Source organism: Artemia sp. Qi Xiang Cuo, chromosome 4 (genome assembly GCF_049724085.1).
Source record: "Artemia sp. Qi Xiang Cuo chromosome 4, ASM4972408v1, whole genome shotgun sequence".
Classification (NCBI taxonomy): Eukaryota; Metazoa; Arthropoda; class Branchiopoda; order Anostraca; family Artemiidae; genus Artemia; species Artemia sp. Qi Xiang Cuo.
Genome location: NC_142797.1, coordinates 61,181,724 through 61,205,615, shown reverse-complemented (window position 1 = coordinate 61,205,615; position 23,892 = coordinate 61,181,724).

Genomic DNA, 23,892 nt, shown 5'->3' with positions numbered 1-23,892 from the left:
AAAATTATGATTTGGGAGGTGTAGTTTGCTTTTTGGACTTTTCAGTGCTAGGATTCTTAGTCCCTCATAGGTGTTTGTTGTCTGAAACTTCTAGTTTGGGATGAGTAGTTGGATATTTCAGGCTTTTCTGAGCTTTGGTTTCTTAGTATTTCGTAGGTGAAGCTTCCACGTCAGTTTTAAGTTCACCAAGACATATAAAATTTAAAGTTCAGTTTTAAATTTTTCCATAGAAGATAGGAAAAGTTATACTATGATTGTGATTATTTTCCATGAAGATAGAAAGTTTCACTTTAATTCTAAATTTTCTTAAATTCAGTTCCGACTTTTCTCAAAGAGATGAAAAAATTTAAAGTTCGGCTCCAAATATTTTCCACGTCAGTTTTAAGTTCACCAAGACATAAAAAATTTAAAGTTCACTTCTAAATTTTTCCACAGAAGATAGAAAAAGTAATACCATACTTGTGAATATTTTCACGGAAGATAAAAAGTTCTAGTTCAATTCAAAATTTTCTCAATGAAGTGAAGAAAAGTTCAAGTTCTCTACTGAATTTTACCATAGAACACATTAAATTCTAATTTATCCAGAGAAAATAAAAATCTTCCCCTTAAATTCTTTATTTCACAAAGATATAAAGAAATTTATAGTTCAATTCTAAATTTTTAGGTGGAAGATACAAAAAGTAATACCATACTTGTGAATATTTTCTCGAAGAGATGAAAAATTTAAAATGCTGTTCCAAATTTTTCACAGATGATAAAAAAGTTCAAGTTAGTTCAAAAGTTCAAAAGTTCAAAAAAAGTGAGAGACAGGCAAAAAGTTAGGTGTATGATTAGGTTAGGTTAGGTTAGGTTAAGTTAGGTTAGGCTAGGTCAGCCTACGTACGCGCGCGTACGTAGGCTAACCTAGCCTAACCTAACCTAACCTAACTTAATCTAACCTAACCTAACCTAATCATACACCTAACTTTTTGCCTGTCTCTCACCTAACCTAAGCTAACCTAAGTGAAGCGTAGGTAGGCTATCCTAACCTAACTTAACCTAACCTAATCTAACCTAACTTAATCTAGCCTAACCTAACCTAACCATACTCGCCAGAAAAGGTTAGGTTAACTTATTATTAGCGCTCATGATAAGTTAACCTAACCTAACTTAAACATGAAAAAATGTTTCTATTTATTTATTAATATTTATTTATATCTAACCTAACCTATTGTTTTTGACGTTAGATGAACGAGTTTGAACCATTGTCTTTAATAATAGAACGAGTCACTCATTTTCTAATTGAAAAATTTGAGGGGTAAATCCATAAGACAAAGGACCTAAAATTTAATGTAAAATTAGAATAGAACTTTAAATTTTTCATCTCTTTGAGAAAAAACCAGAACTGAAGTGGAACCCTTTTATTTTCTTGGAAAAATTAGAAGAGAACTTTGAATTTTTTATGTCTTTGAGAAATTAAGAACTGAAGTGAAAGCTTTTTTCATTTTCATTGGTAAAATTCTGAATTGATTTAATTTTTTTACCTTCTTTAAGAAAATTTAGAAGAGAACTTGAATATTTTGCACTTCTTCGAGAAAACTAAGAATTCAAGTGATGCACTTTATCTACGTGTCGAAGATTCAAAATCAATGTATAACTTTTTCTATCTTCTATGAAAAATTTGGAACAGAACTTTAAATTTTTCATGTCTTTGCACAAAATCGGAACTGAATTTAATAAAATTAGAATTAAAGTGAAACATTTTATCTTCCCTGGAAAATAAACACAATCATATTATAACTTTCCCTATCTTCTAAAGAAAAATTTGGAACTGAACTTTAAATTTTGTATGTCTTTGAGATATTCTGAACTGACATGGAAGGTCTTTTCATTTTCATTGGTAAAATTCAGAATTGAGCTAAATTTTTTCTCTTCTTTAAGAAAATTCAGAAGAGAACTTGAACATTTTGCACTTCTTCGAGAAAGCTCTGAATTAAAGTGGAGTTCCTTATCTTAATGTTGAATATTCACAATCAATTTATAACTTTTTCTATCTTCTATGAAAAATTTGTAACAGAACTTTAAATTTTTCATCTCTTTGAGAAAAATCAGATCTGAATTTAAGAAAAATTATAAATAAAGTGAAACTTTTGATCTTCATGGAAAATAATCACAATCATAGTATTACTTTTTCTAGCTTTCATCTAAAAATTTAGAATACAATTTTAAATTTCTTTATTTCATTGTGGAACTTAAAACTGAAGTGGAAGATTTTTATTTTCTCTGGAGAAATTAGAATTGAAGTGTGTTCTTTGGTAAAGTTCAGAAGCGAACTTGAACTTTTCTTTAATTCTTTGAGAAAGTTGTAAATTGAACTACAAATTTTTATCTTCCGTTACAATATTCACAAGTATGTTATTACTTTTTCTATCTTCCACCGAAAAATTTAGAATTGAACTTTAAATTTCTGTATATCCTTGTGAAATAAAGAACTGAAGTGGAAAATTTTTATTTTCTCTGGTGACATTAGAATTTAATTGTTTTCTTTAGTAAAATTCAGAAGAGAACTTGAACTTTTCTTCACTTCGTTGAGAAAGTTGTAAATTGAACTAGAACTTTTTATCTTCCGAGAAAATATTCACAAGTATGGTATTACTTTTTCTATCTTCCACCGAAAAATTTAGAATTGAACTTTAAATTTCTTCATGTCTTTGTGAAATAATGAAGTTAAGTGGAAGATTTTTATTTTCTCTGGAGAAAATAGAATTGAATTGTGTTCTTTGGTAAAATTCCGAAGAGAACTTGAACTTTTTATCTTCTGTGAAAAATTTGGAACAGTATTTTAAATTTTTCCTCTCTTCGAGAAAATATTCACATGTATGGTATTACTTTTGTTATCTTCCACCGAAAAATTTAGAATTCAACTTTAAATTTCTTTGTGTCATTGTGAAATATAGAACTGAAGTGGAAGATTTTTATTTTCTCTGGTGAAATTCGAATTGAATTGTTTTCTCTGGTAAAATTCAGAAGAGAACTTGAATTTTTCTTCACTTCGTTGAGAAAATTTTAAATTGAACTAGAACTTTTTATCTTCCGGGAAAATATTCATAAGTATAGTATTACTTTTTCTTGTTTCCACCGAAAAATTTAGAATTGAACTTTAAATTTCTTTATTTCTTTGTGAAATAAAGAACTTAAACGGTAGATTTTGATTTTCTCTGGTGAAATTAGAATTGAATTGTGTTCTTTGGTAAAATTCAGAAGAGAACTTGAATTTTTCTTCATTTCGTTGAGAAAATTTTAAATTGAACTAGAACTTTTTATTTTCCGGGAAAATATTCACTAGTATGGTATTACTTTTTCTATCTTCCACCGAAAAATTTAGAATTGAACTCTAAATTTCTTTATGTCTTTGTGAAATAAAGAACTGAAGTGGAAGATTTTTGTTTTCTCTGGAGAAATTAGAATTGAATTGTATTCTTTGGTCAAATTCCGAAGAGAACTTGAACTTTTTTATCTTCTGTGAAAAATTTTGAACAGTATTTTAAATTTTTCATCTCTTCGAGAAAATATTCACAAGTATGGTATTACTTTTTCTATATTCCACCGAAAAATTTAGAATTGAACTTTAAATTTCTTTATGTCTTTGTGAAATATAGAACTGAAGTGGAAGATTTTTATTTTCTCTGGTGAAATTCGAATTGAATTGTGTTCTTTGGTAAAATTCAGAAGAGAACTTGAATTTTTCTTCACTTCGTTGAGAAAATTTTAAATTGAACTAGAACTTTTTATCTTCCGGGAAAATATTCATAAGTATGGTATTACTTTTTCTTGTTTCCACCGAAAAATTTAGAATTGAACTGTAAATTTCTTTATGTGTTTGTTAAATAAAGAACTTAAGTGGAAGATTTTGATTGTCTCTGGTGAAATTAGACTTGAATTGTGTTCTTTGGTAAAATTCAGAAGAGAACTTGAATTTTTCTTCACTTCGTTGAGAAAATTTTAAATTGAACTAGAACTTTTTATCTTCCGGGAAAATATTCACTAGTATGGTATTACTTTTTCTATCTTCCACCGAAAAATTTAGAATTGAACTTTAAATTTCTTTATGTCTTTGTAAAATAAAGAACTGAAGTGGAAGATTTTTATTTTCTCTGGTGAAATTAGAATTGAATTGTGTTCTTTGGTAAAATTCAGAAGAGAACTTGAATTCTTCTTCACTTCGTTGAGAAAATTTTAAATTGAACTAGAACTTTTTATCTTCTGGGAAAATATTCACAAGTATGGTATTACTTTTTCTATCTCCCACCGAAAAATTTAGAATTGAACTCTAAATTTCTTTATGTCTTTATTTTTATTTTCTCTGGAGAAATTAGAATTGAAGTGTGTTCTTTGGTAAAATTCCGAAGAGAACTTGAACATTTTTATCTTCTGTGAAAAATTTGGAACAGTATTTTAAATTTTTCCTCTCTTCGAGACAGATCTGAACTAAAGTGGAAAATTTTTATATTATTTGGAAAAATAGAAATGATCAATGACTAATTTCTTTTTCATTGAGAAAATTCAGAAGAGAACTTGAAGTTTCCATGACTTCGTTGAGAAAATTTTAAATTGAACTAGAACTTTTTATCTTCCGTGAAAATATTCACACGTATGGTATTACTTTTTCTTTCTTCCACCGAAAAATTTAGAATTGAACTTTAAATTTCTTTATGTCTTTGTGAAATAATGAACTTAAGTGGAAGATTTTTATTTTATCTGGAGAAATTAAAATTGAATGTGCTCTTTGGTAAAATTCAGTAGAGAACTTGAACTTTTCTTCACTTTGTTGAGAAAATTTTAAATTGAACTAGAACTTTTTATCTTCCGTGAAAATATTCACAAGTATCTTCCGTGAAAATATTCACAAGTATGGTATTACTTTTTCTATCTTCTGTGGAAAAATTTAGAAGTGAACTTTAAATTTTTTATGTCTTCGTGAGCTTAAAACTGACGTGGAAAATATGCGGAGCCGAACTTTAAATTGTTTCATCTCGTTGAGAAAAGTCGGAACTGAATTTAAGAAAATTTAGAATTATAGTAAAACTTTCTATCTTCATGGACAATAGTCAACATTATTTTAAAACTTTTTCTACCTTCTAGGGAAAAATTTAGAACTGAACCTAAAATTCTTTATGTATTGGTGAACTTAAAACTGACGTGGAAGCTTCACCTACGAAATATTAAGAAACCATAGCTCAGAAAAGACTGAAATATCCAACTACTCATCCCAAACTAGAAGTTTCAGATAACAAACACATATGAGGAACTAAGAAACATAGCACTGAAAATTCCAAAATGCAAACTAAACCTCCCAAATCATAATTTTCTGAAAGCACACACCTATGAAATACTAAGAAATCTAGCTCAGAAAAGTCAAAAATAGCAAACCACTCATTCCCAAATCATAGGTTTCAGTCAAAACACACCTATGAAAGGCTAAGAAATCCAGCTCAGAAAAGTCAAAAATAGCAAACCACTCATCCCAAATCATAGGTTTCATACACCACACACCTACGAAAGACTAAGAAATCTGGTTATGAAAAGTCGGAAATAGCATATTACACACCTCAAATCATAAGTTTCAGACAACACACACCTATGAAATACTAAGACACCTTAGCTCAGAAAAGCTTGAAATAGCAAACTGTTCATCCCAAACTATAGTTTTCAGACAACAAACACCTATGAGGGACTAAGAATCCTATCTCTGAAAAGTCTATAAAGCAAACTACAAATCCCAAATCATAATTTTCTGACAGCACAAACCTATGAAAGGCTAAGAAACCTAGCTCAGAAAAGTCCAAAATAGCAAATTTACCATCCCAAATCATAGGTTTTAGACAACACATACCTATGGAAGGCTAAGAAATCCATCTCAGAAAAGTCAAAAATAGCAACCCACCCATCCCAAATCATTGGTTTCAGACAACACACATCAACGAAAGACTAAGAAATCTAGCTTAGAAAAGCTCGAAATAGTAATTTACATATCCCAAATCATAAGTTTCAGACAACATTCACCTACGAAATACTATGAAACCTTAGCTCAGAAAAGCCTGAAATAGCAAATTACACACCTCAAAGCATAAGTTTCAGACAACACACACCTACGAAATACTAGGAAACCTTAGCTCAGAAAAGCCTGAAATAGCAAACTACTCATCCCAAACTATAGGTTTCAGACAACAAACACCTTTGAGGGACTATGAATCCTAGCTCTGAAAAGTCCAACAAGCAAACTAAAAATCCCAAATCATAGGTTTCAGACAACACACACCAACGAAAGACTAAGAACCTTATATCCCAAATCATAGGTTTCAGTCAACACACACCAACGAAAGACTAAGAAATCTAGCTTAGAAAAGCCCGAAATAGTAATTTACATATCCCAAATCATAAGTTTCAGTCAACACACACCCACGAAAGGCTAAGAAATCCAGCTCTGAAAAGTCCAAAAGCAAACTACTCATCCCAAGCTATAGGTTTCAGACAACAAACACCTATGAAAGGCTAAGAAATCTAGCTCAGAAAAGTCAAAAATAGTAATTTACATATCCCAAATCATAAGTTTCTGACAACATACACCTATGAAAGGCTAAGAAACCTAGCTCAGAAAAGTCAAAAATAGCAAACTAATCATCCCAAACTATAGGTTTCAGACAACAAACACCTATGAGGGACTAAGAAATCTAGCTCAGAAAAGCCCTAAATAGTAATTTACATATCCCAAATCATAATTTTCTGACAACATTCACCTACGATATACTAGGAAAGCCTAGCTCATAAAAGTCTGAAATAGCAAACTACTCATCCCAAACTAGAAGTTTCAGACAACAAACATCTATGAGAGACTAAGAATCCTAGCTCTGAAAAGTCCAAATAGCAAACTACACATCCCAAATCATAATTTTCTGATAACACACACCTATGAAAGGCTAAGAAATCCAGCTCAGAAAAGTTAAAAATAGCAAACCACCCATCCAAAATCATAGGTTTCAGACAACACATACGTATGAAAGACTAAGAAATCCAACTCAGAAAAGTCAAAAATAGCAACCCATACACCCCAAATCATAGGTTTCAGACAACATACATCAACGAAAGACGGGGCCCGGGGAGGGCCTTTGGGGGTTTGGGGGGCGGGGTGGTAGCCCGGGGAACCTTTGGAGACCGGGGGGTTCCTTCGGGATTGGGGTATGGGGATCGGAGCCCTTTGGATGGGGGTAGGGCAATCGGGGCCCTTTGGGGTTTGGGTAGAGGACCTCACGACACTGTTTAAATAGAACTTTTTTACTATAACGACCACACTCAAAACCTCTTCTAAAATGTTTTCTAAAATCCTTTTTTAAAATGTCTCTAACTGTTTCGCCGAAATAATCCCCTAAAATGTTTAAAACCGTTTCACCCAAATAATCCCCTAAAAGTAATTTCTGTGTTTTCCTTTTGTTTTTGGCATCCCTGCGCTGTCACATTTCAAATTTCTAGGAAACCCTTTCCTACGTTAATCTCTTCATCTCATAAATGTTCCTAGTTACACGATTAAGGTTTCGTTAGAATATCAATTTATCTCTCCGACTTAAAGCTCAGTGAAGCCGTATTTAAAAATATAATTTCTATCTTTTTAGACTCCCGCATAATTCCAAGATAACAAGTGATGTCATTTCTAATTCCTGACAGTAACGATCAATGAAGCCCTATTTAAAAATAGAATATTAATTTTTCTCTCTGACCTAAAGAACGTTTATCCCTCAGACCTAAGATTAAAGAAAGCCATAATGTTTCTTAATTCCCCCTTCGTGAATCAATACATTCCCCTAGCGATTAAGTAAGTCAATTTCTCAGGTTAGGTTAGCCTAAAGATCAAAGAAGCCATGTTTGTTTCTTAATTCCCCTTCGTGAATCAATAATTCCCCCGCCGATTATGTAAATCAACATTCGCGTCGAGCATGTACATTCTCACTGACAAAAACCATAAAACAGACATAAATTGCTGTTGACATCCATAAATGTGAGAAAGTTCCTGTTTTTCCATTCTCACTGACAACGAACCATAAAACAGACATGAATTACTGTTGACATCCATGAAAAACATCAAATAAATTGACCAACACCCATAACCATCCAAGAAAACATACATAAATGTGAGAAAGTTCATGTTTTTTCAAGTGAGAAAATTCCTGTTTTTTCATTCTCAGTGAGAAAACCATAAACCACGTGGTGCTGTTCGGAGTATAAGATAGCCTTCTACTGTTGGTGACATTAAAGTTTTGAAATTATGTGAAAAATATTATTATGTCACCGAGAGGAGAGGAGGTGGGATTTAAAAAAAAAAAAAAAAAAAATTAGGCGAAAGTTTCCGATACTATTGTAAAAAAAAATGGCGGACAGTGTTGGAAAAATGTAAATAACAATGAGGAAATTCTAAATCAAACAGTTCGTGGTAACGAACTGTAAGTAAGGAGCGACCCGGCTCAATGGTAACCGAAACTCTAAAAAACGGGATTTTGATACCAATAGATACATCAAAAGAATCAGATTTTAATTCTGATTTCAAATATATAAGTTTCATTAAGTTTAATCTAACCTATCAAAAGTTACGCGCCTGAGAAAATTTGGCTGATTTTCGAAAAAAGGGGGAAAAACCCCTAAAAGTTATAGAACCTTAATGACAATCACACCATCATATTCAGCGTATCAGAGAACCCTACTGTAGAGGTTTCAAGCTCCTATCTACAAAAATGTGGAATTTTCCATTTTTTGCCAGAAGAAAGATCACGGATGCGTGTTTATTTGTTTGTTTATTTGTTTTTTTGTTTTTTTTTTTTCCCCGGGGGTGATCGTATCGACCCAGTGGTCCTAGAAAATTGTGGGAGGGCTCATTGGAACGGAAATTAAAAGTTCTAGTGAACTTTTTAAGTGACCAAAAAAAATGGAGGGCAACTAGGCCCCCTCCCACGCTCATTTTTTTCCCAAAGTCACCCGATCAAAATTTTGAGATAGCCATTTTGTTCAGCATGGTCGAAAATATGATAAAAATGTCTTTTAGGATGACTTGATCCCCCAAAGTCCCCAGGGGGAGGGCTGAAAGTTATGAACTTTACTCAATGTTAACATATAGTATTGGTTATTGGGAAGTATACAGACTTTTTCAGAGGAGATTTTTTCGGGTTGGTGGGGGACGGAGAGGGGCGGGGGCTATATGGAAGGATCTTTCCATGAAGGAAGTTTTCATGGGGGAAGGGACATTGCTATAAAGGGGGCGCCGGATTTCCCAGCATTATTAAAGAAAAAGATCAGGAATTAAATAAAAAAAAACAAGTTTTTCAACTGATCAACTGATTGTGATTAAGAGGTCATTTTTAAAGAACTGGAAAAAATTCGAACATAGTTTAAAGAGCAGGGTATTGACTAGGGGGCGAACCCTCTAATATACGTGTTAAAAATTTATGAATATAGAAGTTCGTTACGTAAGTTAATTCTAAGTTACGTATATTTATTACTAATAAAAACGTTCCTAAATAAAATTAAACAAGTTTCGAGAAAGCCATTTAACCAAATATAATACGCAAATTTTGTTTTAATTATTCATGTACGGTGAGCCAAAATCAAAACCTGCATTAATTCAAAAACGTTCAAAAATTAAATAAAAAAAACAAGTTTTTTTTTAACTGAAAGTAAGGAACGGCGTTAAAACTTAAAACGAACAGAAATTATTCTGTATATGAAGGGGCTGTCCCCTCCTCAACGCCTCGCTCTTTACGCTAAAGTTTGACTTTCTAAAAAATCAATTTTTTTTAAACAAAAAAAAAACTATATAGTAAAGATCGATGCGGTGAGGAGGGGACAGCCCCATTCAAATAAGGAATAAATTATTTTCGTTTTAAGTTTTAACGTCGTTCCTTACTTTCAGTTAAAAAAACTTTTTTTTTATTTAATAATTATCTAAGAACCAATGACACTTGAATTAAATTAAAGGTGCCTATAATAGGACATTTAGTGAAGTAGTGCTGATAAAAATGAAGTAAGAATGGTGTGTGGTGTAACTAGTTTAGCAGGAGGATGTTTCAACAGGACTAGAACCAGAGTTGTCACCCGGTGAAAAAGTCACAAGATTCTAGTGATTTTTTGGTTGATTTAGTGATTTTCTTAAATAATCTAGTGATTTATGTGCTGATTTAGTCATTTTTTGCTTAGGCAACATAAAAATCGCTAGAAATAGTGATAAATCACTAGGGGTGGCACCCCTGGCGAGTACACTTGAAGATAATTTAGATAAAATTGAGTTTATTCATAAACGAGGGGATAAATACAATGTGGGTGTTCCCACAAAAAGATCTATGTCCATTGGCTAAAATGAGGGGGGTTGCATGCATGATATTTTAAACATTAACTTGAATAACCACGTAAAAAGGTGAAGAAAAAACAAAACATTTAAAAAGTTGGCCAATCTTGTTTTGAATGTACAAACAAATGTAAGACAATTTTTCCAAATGAAAAAAGGTTAACAAACAAATATAATTAGAGTTGGCGAAACTCCATTAGATGTGAATTAGTTTGTGCTATCAAGCGACAAGGATTTTTTTTAATTAGCGACAGGCGCGGTTGACTTGTACCTAATTAGTAATCTACCTTCGTTGCCTCAATCTTTCACATCAGACCATAAGCTCGTATCATTCAAATTTGATGTATGATATTTGTAACAGAGTTAGAAAAAACTACGAGTGTCCAATACCAATGCTAAGAATACAAATTGCGATAGTTCTTGCTATCGCTGAATTTGGGAGAAAAATTGGCATAGTTTATCTTCACAATTAGCATCCTTTGTCGCAATAACTGTGAAAAAAACATGAAAAATAGCGAATAAAAGCAGAGGTAAAAACCGGTAAAGTTTTTATTTCAAGTTCTTTTTTATAAATAGCTTATTAATTAGTATGTCCAAATAAATTGATTGCTTGAATTCAAAGCAGAGTTTTAATCGCTATTTTTCATCTGCATGAATTTATACTTTATAGACTTGGGTTTAGAAAAAAAGCCTTTGGCACTGCTTTGCACTGTAAATTAATTAGTTAATCCTTACCGTGTTGAGAGATGCCATTTTTGTTTTCACATGAGAAGAGGAGACCGAGAGACAGCATTTCTGTGAGTAAAAAGAGGGTGAGAAATCAGAAGATGTCTATTTTTATTCCATCATAAGAAAAAGCTACTTTTAAACAGAATTGCGAGAAGAAAAGATTTGTTACTTTATTGAGTTTATTCTTGGGATTTTCCATAGCCTCACGGAAATTACTAGAAGGAAATAGCTGTCCCTCCTAAGAATCAGAATTCATAAAACTAATTGAAAAGGGGGTAAGCCCCCTTTTCAATTAGGGGGTAAGCCCCAGCCCCCCCCCCCACATACTCTTTCTTCCCAAAATGCATCAGATTAAAATTTTGAGATAGCCATTTTGTTCAAAATATTCCAAAGGACAAATAACTATGCCTCTGGGGCTGACAAAACCCCCCACAGCTCTGGGGGAAGGGCTTTAAGCTATGGAATTTTCCATTGTTAGCATATAGAGTTTTTGTGGAAGGTGTGGCCGTATAAGCTTTGAATAGGGCTCATTTGGTTGAAAATTGAAAGTTCTAGTGGCCTTTTTAAGAGTCAAAAGTGATCAGAGGGCAACCAGCCCTGCACACCCTTTTTTCCCCCAAAATACATCCGATAAAAATTTTGAGAAAGCTATCTTATTGAAAAAAGGCCAAAGGTTAAATAACTAAGCCGCCAGGCGACAAAACCCCCACAGCCCCGGGGTAAGGGCTTTAAGTTATGCAAGTTGTCCATCGTTAACCTATAAAATTTTTATGGAAGGGGTGGTCGTATAAACTTTAAAGGGGCTGATTTGATCGGAAATAGAAAGTTCTAGTGCGTTTTCCAATAGTGAAATGTGATCGGAGGGCAACTAGCCCCCATGTCCTTTTCCCCACGTCTATCTTCTCAAACTTTGAGACAGCAATTTTGTTCAAAATAATCCGTAGGTCAAATAACTATGCCTCTGGGGTTGAAAAAACCACTCAAAGTACCCGGGTCAAGGGCTTTAAGCTATGCAAGTTGCCCGTTGTTGACCTAAAAAGCTTTTAATGGAAGGGGTGGTCGTATAGACTTTGGAGGGGGCTCATTTGATTGGAAATTGGAAGTTCTAGTGTCCATTAAGAGATAGAAGTGATCTGAGGGTAACCAGCCCCCCCCCCGCTCTCCCTTCTTTCTCGAATGTATCTGATCAGAATTTTGATATAGCCATTTTATTCAAAATATTCCAAAGGACAAATAACTATGCCTCCAAGGTTGACAAATCCTCCAGACCCCCAGGGAAAGGCTGTAAGCTATAAAAATTTCCATATAAGGTTATTTATTGGAAAAGAGGGCATTTTAAATCCTGAGTCTACAAAAAGGTTTAGGGTATTAAGGTGAAACTTCAAGGAAATCTTGAGAGAGATGCCAAACACAATTAAAACACACTTTGTACTTGCTGATTGTGAAAAGAGGAAATAAGCAATGTCTAAAGAACGGCTGAGAGTATTCAGCTGAAACTTTCAAGGTATACCGAGGGGATGTTGAAGAAGGATTGGAGGACAATCAACCCCTTCCCTTCTCTTTGCGTTTTTAGATGCTCCTTCTGCTCAACACTGATCAAAATTCTCGAACTGTCTCTTTGTTCAAACAATTCAAAAGGTCTAATAGCTATTGGAACTTTCAGGACATGTTAAAGGACATTGAAAAGTGGTGTGAGGACTGCCAGTCCCCTCCCATAGTATTTTTAGCTGCCCTACCTCCAAAAACATTCGACCAAGACTTTGAAATAGCATTTTGTTCAGAAAAGTCTAATGGTCAAATAAATGTGCCTATTGGGATGTCATAGCCCCCTTAGCTTTTGAAAGAGCTGCCGACCACAATCAAAACACACTATATGCATGCTGGTTGTCAAGAGAGCGTATAAGAATTATCTAAGGAACGGCTCAGGGTATTAAGTTGAAATGTTCAGGGTATGTTAAGGGGGATGTCGAAGAGCTGTTGGAGAGCAATCAGCCCCCCTTTTCCTTTTTGATGCCCTCTCCCTCGACACTGATCAAAATTTTGAAAACGTGATTTTCTTTGATATAGGCTAAAAGTCTAGTAAGTATGCCCTTCGGGGATGAAACGCTCCCCACAGTCCCCAGGGCAAGGATTGTAAATTTTGAAATTTGTCCCTTTTTAATGCAATATTTATCATTAGGAAAAGGGGGAATCTTTGAATCTGGGTGTGTTCTGAAAGGCTAAGGGTATTAAGGTAAAACTTCGGGGAATGTTATCTGGCATTTTAAATTAAACCAAGAGATACTATGTGCATCCAGTTTATCAAAAAGGCGTATGTCCGATATCTAAGAAAATACTGAGTGCAATAAGTTTAAACTTTCAGGACATGTTGAGGGGGATGTTGAAAAGGGGTTGAAGGGCAACCAGTCCCCCTCCTATTTCTTTTTAGCTGCCCTCCCTTCAAAGATACGTGGTCAAAATTAAGGAATAGCCATCTTGTTCAAAATAGTCAAATAACAATGTCTTTGTCATCAGGGGATGACATAGCTCACCACAGTCACTGGGGCAAGTATTGGAAGTTATATGGGTTGCCCATTGTTTATATACAAGGCTGGTTATTGAGAAAGGGGGGTATCTTTGATCCTAAGTCTCCCAAGAAGGCTAAAGGTATTAAGGTAAAACTTATAGAAAATGTTGAGAGAGATGTAAAGCAAAATCAAAACGTGCTACTTGCAGGAGGGTTGTCAAAAGGACACAACACCAATATCTCAGGAACGGCTAAGGGTATAAAGTTGAAATTTTAAAGGCATGTTAAGAGAAATATTGAAAAAAGAACGGCTGTCCAAAGGGCACATCTGAACTTATTTATATTGGTCTCAGAAGCGGCTACGGGCATTACGTTTAAACTCTCATGGAATGCTAAGGGGGATTAACACAAAAATAAAAAAACATTATGCATTGAAGCTGTAGAAACGGCATATCTTCAATATTGCTAGGGTAGTTAGGGAAAGGTATCAATTTGAAACATTCAGAGATTGTTGAAGGGGGCGTTGAAAGGAAATATCGGATGTTTTGTTGAATTAAATCAAAAGACATCATGTGTATCCTGGTTGTCCAAATGGTATCTGTGCAATAACTCAGGAACAGGTAAGGGCGTTAATTGAAACTTTCAGAGAATGTTGAGGGGAATGTTGAATTCAATCAAAATACAAATATGTGCATCCTGGTATAGTCAAGAGAATGGTGAGGTCAATCAAAATATACTATGCGTATCTTGGTTGTTGGAAGGGCGTATCTGCAATGCCCCAGAAACGGTTAATGGCACTCGTTCGAAAGTTTTTGAGAACGTTGAGGGTGACGTTCAAATAAATTATAAGACACTACTTACACTGTAAAAAAAACAGTTTGAGATTAAAAAAAAAAAATTGTAATGTTTATGAACAACAAAAATGGAATTTCAGCATCTGAAATTGAATACTAGAGACCATTTTGGAATTCCATGATCATTATTGAATATCCATTTTGTTGAAAAACAAAAATGTTGGATTCCCATACCCGAATTGAATTATGAAACTCAACATGGATTTGAAGATCCTTATTGGATTTCCATCTTGTTTGTTGGATTTCCTGTTCTTTAATTGGATTTCCATCACTAGCGTTTTTCAATTTATTAGGCCTACAATCTAATTTCTAGGTTTTATTATTCGGCTTCTCCTCCTAGTTTTGAACCATCGACCATATTTTGTAGGATTTCCAGTTCTTCATTGGATATCCATTGCCAGCGCTGTTCAACCTCCTAAGACAACAATTTAATATCTAGTTTTTATGATTCCCTTTCTAGTTTCGAAAGCATCAATAAATATCAAATAAATACTCCAAAAATTACAACAAAAACTTCTCCCAAATAGTACACTATAAACAAAGTTGTTTGAGGTTCAACAAAAACTGTTTGTAATGTTAATCAACAGCAATATTGGAATTTCAACAGCTTAAATTGGATATTAGAGACCATTTTGGAATTCCATTATCATTATTGAATATTCAATCTGTTGAGAAACAAAAATGTTGGATTGCCATGCCTGAAACTAATTTTTAAACATAATAAGTTGGATTTTAAGATCCTTATTGGATTTCCATCTTGTTTGTTTAATTTCCTGCTCTTTAATTTGATTTTCATCACTGTCGTTCAATTTATAAGGTCTACAATCTTGTTGAACAATAAACTAGTTGGATGTTCTAACAGCTGCCAGGAATGGTCCTCAATATATATATATATATGTATATATATATATATATATATATATATATATATATATATATATATATATATATATATATATATATTTATATATATATATGGTACTTATATGTTATAGCGCCTTTGTTAAATTCTTCATCTAAGTAGAGCCTATTTTTCTGACTAATCCTACTGAAATATCACAAAATATGATGAAAAGATAATACTTTAGAAACAAATTTGGGCTACATATTTGCACATTACGCGGGCGGGGGTGGGGTTAAATTATATTAGATCTGGATGCAAAATGTGTTCGGTACAGTTATTCTGCATATTGTGATGTAACAATTGTTTTCTAACTTCACACAGTCCAAATACTGTAAGATACTTTTCATTCAAACTCAAGGTACCATATGTTTGAGCAGTCGTTCTTAAAGAATTGTAACAAAACGCCAAACTTTGCCATAAAGAGCGACATTGAGGAAGGGGTAGCCCCCTTCATAAACAAAATAAATTTCAGTTGATTTTCCGTTGCGACATTACTCCTTACTTTCAGTAGGAAAAACTTGCTTTTAGGATTAAATTTCTGACCGTTTTTTTTAAATCATGCCAGGAAATGCCCACTTCTGTGTGGAATTTTTCTGGGCTGGAAACTTCCTTCCTCGTACAAAATTTTCCCTGTGGACACCCCCCCCCCCCCGATAACATTCATCGTTCAAATGGTCCCATTGTCAAATTTAATATGATATTTAATAAATTTCAATCTACGGTCTAAACCATTTTGATTAATATAACCTATTTGCGTCGAAAATTTTTTTTTTCTTCTGATAAGTGGACAAATCTTAATATTTTGAATAATTTTTTAGTTAAATAAGCAAGTCACAATTCCAATAGAAAAATTAGATTTTTTTTTACTCGTTTGAATTTGAGCAAAACATTTGGTTGGAAATCAAATTTCTTTTTTACAGTGTACACTAAAAAAGGAAATTGATTCCCAACAAAATGTTTTGCTCGAATTCAAACAAGTATGAAAAAATCCAATTTTTCTGTTGGAATTGTGACTTGTTTATTTGATTCAAACAAGCCAAAAAAATCCATTTTTTCTGTTGAAATTGTGACTTGCTTATTGAGTTCCATAAAATTGCTGAAATTATTAAGATTTATGTACTTTTCAATAGAAAAAATTTAATTGTCGACGCAAATAGGTTATATTAATCAAAATGGTTTGAACTTCAACAGTAGATTTAAATTTCTTGAGTATCATATTGAATTTGACTATGGTGCCGTTTAAAGTGAATTTGTGTACAAATATTCTTATGAACATGCATAAATTTATGTACAATCATTTTGTTCTTATAAATAATATTTTGGAGCAATGGAACAATATCGTATGAATTTTTTAAACACTTATGGCTTACGGAATAGTTACAGTAACAGAAGAGAAACAATATTTTTTTGACCTTTTCTCAATAAACACAAGATCGGACTTAATAAATGTTAATATAATACTTTACGGGATTGTTTATGTAGTATGATTACTTGGATTTTGCTGGAAACCGACGATTCCACTAAACTTCATGATGAGCGGAAAAGTCTGCCTCTGAGTAGGAGAAAGACCTGTCCGGGCTTATATCTGAAACAGGTCATTAAGGATAATTCCTGACTGCTGTTAGAACATCCAACTAGTTTATTGTTCAACAAGATCTTAGGCCTAATAAATTGAACAACGATAGCGATGGAAATCCAATTAAAGTACAGGAAATCCAACATACAAGATGGAAATCCAATAAGGATCTTAAAATCCATCATTTTGTAAGATAAGATTTATTGCTGAAAAATTGCTATCACAAGCCCAAAAGGGCCGAATTCGCACTTTAGCCTCAAATACAGCGAAGAAAGAACAACAAAAACAAACAATCAAACAACAACAGAAAATTATAAAAGGGTCAATGTCAAATACGTAAGTAGTAATCAAGGTTATACTTCTGCTGCCCCTATAGCAATCTCCATGTTATTCTGATGCCCCTATAGCAATTTCTACATTATTCTATAGAAGCTTGACACCTTTTCAAAGAGATTCAGAGCTCCCTCACATGACCTTCTGGATTTGCTCGGAGGTATAGCAATTTCAACATTATTCTATAGAAGCTCTTCACCTTTTTCAAAGAGAGTGAGTATAACTTGATTGGTGATTGGGATTTGAATAAAAGGAATAGTTTTCTTTACAATTCATATTAGTAAGAGAATTGAATTCAAAGAGAATAGTTTATTTGAGAAGATATTAGTAAAGAAAAATGAGTGGTGCATTTACATTATTGGAGATTAATGATGGAGCCGACAACAGTGGCAACGATATACGAGTACCCAATGTGGCCGTGGAAATAACCGCTGGTTGTAGACTATGTCTTGAATGGGACACTATGTATGCTAGATACGTGATATCATTAAGCAAATTTAAGCAGGAGGAGCAGCTATGTTTTGCTGGAAAATTGAATATTCTCCATATAAATAAACTTCGGTCAGCATTAGATGTCCTATCGAAATATATTGATGAGAACAAAATGCATCAGTGATTATTATTGTAATTATGTTCAATAAAATTGTTTCTAAATTAGAGGTATTTTTTTCTTTCTATAGTAGACTAGCGTATATTTTTTAGAGTAGAAAAAAATTCTGGTTAGTCTGAAGTTGGTTGTGAGAGAGTTAGGACTGTAAAAAATGGGTAGATTCGAGAAAGAGCGAATCATGGGTAATCTAGTTCTTATGGAAAAATATTTGATTCTAAATGACAATTTTCTAGAGTTGTCTATTCAAAGGAAGATATTTTCTCGGGGAATGCTTGTCGATATAATGAAAACTGATTCTCCATCATTAGAATATTGCATGAAGCTTCTACGTTATGTTCCAAATGCATTTACGCAATTTACTGATATATTGATCACGACACGGCAAAATGATATTGTGGATATGATTTTAAACATTAGATTAGAAATTTAGGACTTTTTTTTTTCATGAGAAAGATGGTGCTCAAGGATGATTTACTCCTCTCTCTCTCTTTTTATCCCAGACAATTCTTGTTGTTGCTAGCTCAGTTTCACTGTGACAGTGAGAGTGTTAACACGCGACAAACTGTTCCATACATGTCCGTTATGTATGTACACACTGGGCAGCTGGTCATCATGTGAGAATTGCACAATGATTGATGAGTATGATCAAAAGTGTAGATTATGCAACCCGTGTAAATTGCATAGAGGATATGCTGTACAAATTAAAGGTTGTAATTCCTGTCTTGAAGGGGTGTGTGACTCTCATCCTAGAGGTCACCCATGCTCCAATTGTCACTATGATAAATGTAAGCAGTGGGAGAGTACATATCCCGGTATGATTGGAAAGAATCCTAACCGTGATTTTAGTTCATTGCTACGAGATTGGTATCGTCGTGGTTTTAGATTGTTCTGGGAGGAGGAACCAGGTCAGCGGTTCAACTGTTGGAACAACAAAAGAATATGGTTTCTACGTCATCGTTGGGAAGACAATGGGTGTTATGATTATCAGCCCACTGATTTTTATTTGGCTGTGACGGAAGGTGATTCGATACTTGAGGACACTGTTTATGAAATTGCTTCAAATAAGCAAATTTAAACATGTGAATTCTATAGAATGAATGAGAATAGTATCATTGACTATACAAAGAGATACGACAAGAGTGAAGTCACACTCTACTGTAGAAAATGTGACCCTGACATTGCAATACATCAGGATCAGTACACTGTGAATTCAGATAATCTACCTGCCCTAGTTGTTGTCGACAAATATCTAGTATTGGATGAAATCTAAAGAGTAGAAAAGTCGTTTTATCATGTATATAAATTTTTTTTTTATTAATAAAAAATTTCAAAAAAAAAATTATAACAATTTATTATTAGGGCACAAAAATAAAAATTAAATAAAATTTTAAGTATATTATACACAAGAAATTCGTTAAATAGAGGTAAGTCAACGTAGATGTTGAGAAACTGCTTGAAGGTATAGCCACGGCATCTGAACATGAAAACGAGTAGTGCATGAAAGCCACATGTCTTAGTCGTTAAATCCTGCACTCTTCGTTGATTTTGAATAATGGTTTTCCCACTGCTTTCAATAAAGTTGCTAATGTACGGAGCATAGAATTTATACGATAGGCCAAGAAGATCAAAAAATTCAATATTCTTCTCTGTTTGAAAGATGTATTGCCAATGACCGGTCTTCAATGTTGATGGACTGCCATGTACAATGATAAGGGAACTTCCAACGCTGTTAATTTGATCAATGAAGTCCAATTATATGCTGAAGGAATTGTGATGGGATGTGTATGAAGTGATATCAAATACGTCAATTATTTGATTTGTGTAGATTGTGAACGGTCTAGCAGAAAACCGTAATTAGGTGGTATTTCCCAATAGGTTTCAAATTAGCTGAATAATAATAGTTCGATCCTCTTAGCCAGAGCATTGGTAAATGTACACTCTAAACGTACATTCCCTCTTCGTACTATACTCATATCCTGTGTGCCGGACAAGTCCAAAACAATAACCCCATGATTTTTTGAAAACATTGAATCGGTTATACCATTTTCAAATAGTTGAGAGTCATGATCTAGGGATTGATGGTCAACTCATACAGAGTTCTATAGGATTTTTTGTCAAATGATAGAGTGTACAGTGGAATACCATTCACTTTGCACACAAGGCTAGATAGACCGAAAAAATTTAAATCATGGGGGGATTCAGTCCAGGATCCAACGGCAATCCCACTATTCACAAAGGCCAAAGCCAATTTTGAGGGGATTTCTCCATTGATAAATGATGAATCGCTATAGCTACGAGAACCGGCGGCAATGTGACGTTGATTGGTGATTGTATGGGGGATAAGAAGTTTAATGTTGTTACCGTTGGCTCTTAGCTTTTTCACTGCCAATGCAAAATAGCTCATAACCTGTTGTTTTTGGATTTGGAGAATTGCGATGTGATTATAACATTTGCATCGGGTGCTGCAGGAAGTGTTTTTCTCAAAATGAAATTCAATGGGGCCATCTCTAACTTTATGTCAATCTTGATATTGGTGGGTAGCCATTAGGATATATTGAATATCTCATGATTTAATTTTCCAACTAGATGATACTCCTGGGTCACTGCAGTAGTCAACTCACCATCAGTATCAACACCTGATCGATATTCATAGCCCAATGATTGTCCTCTCATCTCCTTGTACGCCTTTGGCGTCATCATCATAAATTGTATGTAACTTGCATAGTTTGATAAATTATTGCTAGTGCTCACCAATGTTCCATTAATAAATACAATAGTTTGTTTGAATAGGTTGTGTAGAATACAGCTTTTTTAAGAGAGACCATCTCCCGCCTTTGGAGTTGTATTATCTGACTTTTTCTTCACCACAACATTTAAATCAATAAATGTTGACGACAAATCATTGAAATAGTCTTCATTGGAAAATATTTGAAAGTATATATTCTCCGAGAGGGGTTGTCGGGGATGAAACTGTTCATAGTAGCAATACTTGACCGTGACATCAACATCTTCAGCATTGATTAGATTCAATGAGGAACTGATTGATGGATATGATTCCTTGTAGGGGAGATAAGTCATCTTAAGAGAAGAAATCCTTCTTTGATCTAACAATCTTTTTCTTTTTCTTCTTATTGACCTTCGTTGTTTTATTCCTCAAAGTCCTTGTTGATGTCCTTTGCTTCCTGCCTGGGTGGAGCCTGATGAGTGAATGACGCAAACGCATCCTTTTCAATCCCTCCCCATTTTGTCGAGATTTTAGTTGCTCACCAACGGCTCTTGCTGAAGATCTAATATTTTCCTTAACACTCTCCTTGAAATTCTTGCCCGACCCCCAGTCCTGTACTGTGGAGGCACCAAAATTTGATGCAGCTGGCACAAGATATTTTCTGGCAAGGGGTAGTGCAGAACGAAATAGCTTTGCAAACCAGCTACCAAGATCATAGCAAGACATTGTAGTACGACCCTTGTAATAGTCCAATCCATTGCCTATTTGACGTGGACTCAAAGCTCCAACATAACAATCAATATCGGGATAGACAAATGGAATTCTTCTATTGTTCATTTTAGGTGATTGTGCCTTCGTTGACAATGGGTCGAAAATTACATGTAATCACTGCTAAGCCTTTTGTTATTGCTAGAGGATCACCCAATTCACTTCTTAGTGTTAACTGACGGAGTTCCAAATACGAAGTGTTTACAGAAACATACTGAAGATGCTTTATATTATAGTGATGAACAAGTTCATGAGTTGTTTTTCGTTCATGAACACGTAGGAGGGGGACAATTGAATTACCGACTCTCGACGTTTCCACAAAGGATGCATAGAGAAATATGCAAGATTCCGAGGCGAAACCAGTTGGATAATCAGCATAAATAACTTGATCCTTCCCGTAAACGGTGCCAGCATTTTTGCCATTGATCATATTTTGTTTAAAGTCAAGAATATCTCTCAGATTATCATTGAGAATAATTATTTCAGTGTCAACAGGTGAGGTAATGTAAATCCTATCATGTTCCAATGAATAATGAAAATGGAATGTACCATTCCTACGATATGAGATTTTTCTATTGATTGTACGACACAAATAACCCATATTATCATATTCAATATATTTTAATTTGGCATGTGGATAGTCACTAGGTTTAAGTGCTTCAACCCATTCATAGTCGACATAGCTCAACCCATTCATAGTCCAATCGAATGGTATAACTTTTATATCATACACACGATCCTTTCTCAGGATGTCATAGGTATTTTTGAGAATACAGTCGACAAGAGCCACTTCATACGCAACGTCAAATTTGATGGCGGGGGAGAGTTTTGTCCCAAAATCATTTGTTATATTCAAGTCATTGTAGAGAGGATCGAAAACGTTGGACATTAAATTTACATAGAAATCATTGGGCATTGTCAATATCTTCAACACTGATCCAAGAATCAAAATCAGAGTTGTATCCTAGCCACCGAACAAGTAACCGTTTCTTGCCCCTGCGAGTACGTGTTTTTAATATCTTTTCAATTTGATAGATTTCACTAGCATTTTTAACTTTTTGCAATTCATAGTCATAAGAGCCACCGAGAATCTCATCATCTTTAGTATCACGCAGACGATAAGTTATGGGTTTGGTGTCTAGGATTTTTGCCACTTTAAAAAGTTCGGTGGACCACAAGTAATTCCCCTTTTCAAAAACATTAGTTGTTCTATTAATTCGAACAGTATCACCAACATTGAATTTATTTTTCTTCTTGACAACCGATTCATTGGAATACTCTTTAAGATATGTGTCAATTGTGTCACGATAAGAATGATGAACTTTCGTTGGCATAGAGTTGGACAATGATCGATGAGGTCGTTGTTTATAAATGAACATGATTTTATCTAGATCATGAATAAAAGTCGATGTATTTTTCAATCTACAATATCTTGAAATTAAAAGTCGAGAAGTTCTTATGAATGGTTTAATCAATACGGCCGTTATGGGACTATGGCGATGATAGAGTTGCGAACTCTATTTCTCTAGTACTTTTGCAACATGGGGATTAACAAATTCACTACCGCGATCCGTTTGAATTTTTTATATGAATCCTTTTCGAGAATACTTTCAATGGCCTGAGCAACTTCAACACCTCTCTTTGATCGCAATGGAATTGCATATGCATAGCGACTATAGACACTGATTGCAAGTAGAATGTACTTGTACGGCGTATTGTGACGTCTTTGAAGCTCATCTAGAGTCAGGAGATCTGCTTGCATTATATGCAATGGGTAAAAGGCTTTAGTTTTTCGATATTGATTGGCACGAAGTCTATGATTTCTATGCAAAGTGTAACTTGATTCATTTTGTAGATAGTCTTGTACACTTTTAGTGTGAACACCAGTGACTTTGGAAAGAGTGGTGGAGGAACTTAAACCCCCCGCGTCATCTATATTTTCATAAACCCCTTTGAGAACTTCAACAATTTTGAACGTAAGCTCGTTGTGTAACATCTGCTACCCTTTTGTATACTGGCTGCTGGTGGTATTGGTGACGTTGACTTGATACGTCTTCGCTTTTGTCTAGCTATCAGTGGTGAGCTAGTATTTTCCAAAATTGATTTAAAATCTTTTTCTTCTTCTTCATATTTTAATGGTGTCAATGTTGATGATGATGCATGTTCATTTAATTTTTTTAGAATCTGTCTATTGCCAATAAGACTTCTGGAGAAGTTTATTGTACTTAGAAAGTTGTATAGATGAGTGTCAAATGATGATAGTCCTTTGCGATTTGTAACCATGTCATAGATTAAATCAAGTAGAGTATAGCTCTTGCCCTGAATTATAATCCTTTTCCCATTGCTCTCAACTTGAATATGACCACTTTCCATGAGATAGGCTAGGAGTCGTTTAGGTTTTTGAACAAATGATTGGGGGAGTAGAATTCAAATTTTCGAAAAAAATTAAACAAAATACTCCTTATTTAATTGTGTTCCAGCAGCAGACTCTTGAGAAGATGATTTTTTTTGGGATCAGCAGCAG